Consider the following 1,933-nt stretch of genomic DNA (forward strand, 5'->3'; position numbering starts at 1 on the left):
GTATAGCCTTTATCTTGTGCCCTTGTGATTGTAAAAATCTTGTGCCTGACCCTTACTTGTAAACATTTTATCCGGCTTTTGGACTTTGGAGTCTTGTGATCACTAAAGACAGCCCCTATTGTTTAATAAGGAAGGGTCTTGGGTTAGCCCAGAGCTAATCCACCCCAAGCCCAAGCTTATCTTGATAACCGAAGCTGGATCTAACCAAAATGGGCCCGCCTGACATGCACAGTGGCTTGGACTCGAACCTGTAAGTCACCTATACCTCATCATAACACTCAAAGTCACACCCATCATCATAGTAAGGCCACCATTTTCTTATATATGTTCTGTGGTTAAGCATGCTCAATAATTAGATTACCTCTAATTACATATCTGGAGCTACTGTGCTCATTATCCTAAAACCTGCCCATTTTTTGATACTATTAAACTATCAGAGTGATTGCAGCTGGGGGAGACAGAGTTTTAGGCCAAAAGGCCGTCTGATCTCCTGCTTTGCACCTAAGAATAAACTCTCCCGTTGAAACCCACCATTTTTGATCAGTATCAGTGGGTTCTAAACTTGTACAGATGGAAGGAGAGAAAACAGCGCTGATTTTTTTTTTTCAATAGTACTTTCTCAAGCAACCTGGCATCATAAGAATTAGTGAAGACCCCAACCCTGCCATCCAGCCTTCGTGCCTGGAAACCCACTCTGCCCCCTGACTGCTGATAGGCAGGCAGCTACTTACTTCTGCAGAGACAGGTCTGGGGTACTCTGGAAATAATATTGTGGGTGCTGGGCCCATTTCTGATTTAAAGTGGTCAAAAGAACAGGGGAGAGGGGCAGTGTTATTACATCACAGGATGGGTTCTACTCATGAGCTATTTCAAAGTCATTTATAGGATCAAGCAAAAATGATGCCCTCCTTCTTAGGAATCTTTTATGATTTCAAGCATATTTCAGGAAGCCAGAATTGCCCCCCTGCAAACACACCTTAAGCAAATGAAGCAGCACTGGATTTTACCGTAAATGAGGCTAATCATTTGGAGATAATTTCACAATTTAAAAGCCATCTGCTCAAGGTTGCTGAGTTGAAATCTCCAGCAGATGGCAGCAGCGAGTCACCATCGCCCAGCAAGACGGGGTCACAATCATTATCCTTTTTTTTAAATTGTGGTAACATACATATAACATAAATTTGTCATTTTAACTATTTTTACGTGTACAATTCAGTGGCATTACTTTTACATTGTTTATCCTCAACACCAAAACTTCTTCATCACCCCAAACAGAAACCCGGTACCCACTAAGCAATAACTTCCCATTCACCTTCCTCCCAGCCCCTGGTAACCCCTGGTGACCCCTGGTAACCTTTAATTTATTTTCTGTCTCTATGAACTTGTTTATTCCAGATATTTCATATAAGTGGAATCATACAATATTTGGCCTTTTGACATTACTCATATTTTGAGGGCTGCATTCATCTTGTTGAACCTGTATTATTTCTCATTCATGGTCAAAATATTCACTATATGTAGAATATTAATAATAGGATGATTCTTTCATTCAATATTATTGAATCATAGAATGAGAGAAATTGGGAAGACCATTTTCCTGAGGCCTCTAATCCAAGCTCTGGGTGTTATATCTCATCTTTCAGAAAATAAATACTGCATATGCTTTTGGAACTTATTGCTTCAATATGACATAAGATCTATTGCTTGAAATTTTGGTTTTTCTATAGAGTAGAAAAACTGAAATTTTGGTTTTTTTCCTATCTAACGTAGACTTTTGGTAAGAGGGGTTCTCAGTATTTTGGGTATCTCAGAAACGACGCCAGTCTTCTCTCAAAAACTGGAAAATTGAACTTAGTTGTTTCAGGGACAGTTTAAGAGTTAATTTTATTCCTAGAAAGACGTCAGTCAGTGGGATTACATATACTCTTCTTGT

Source organism: Choloepus didactylus, chromosome 12, assembly GCF_015220235.1.
Source record: "Choloepus didactylus isolate mChoDid1 chromosome 12, mChoDid1.pri, whole genome shotgun sequence".
NCBI classification, from domain to species: domain Eukaryota; kingdom Metazoa; phylum Chordata; class Mammalia; order Pilosa; family Megalonychidae; genus Choloepus; species Choloepus didactylus.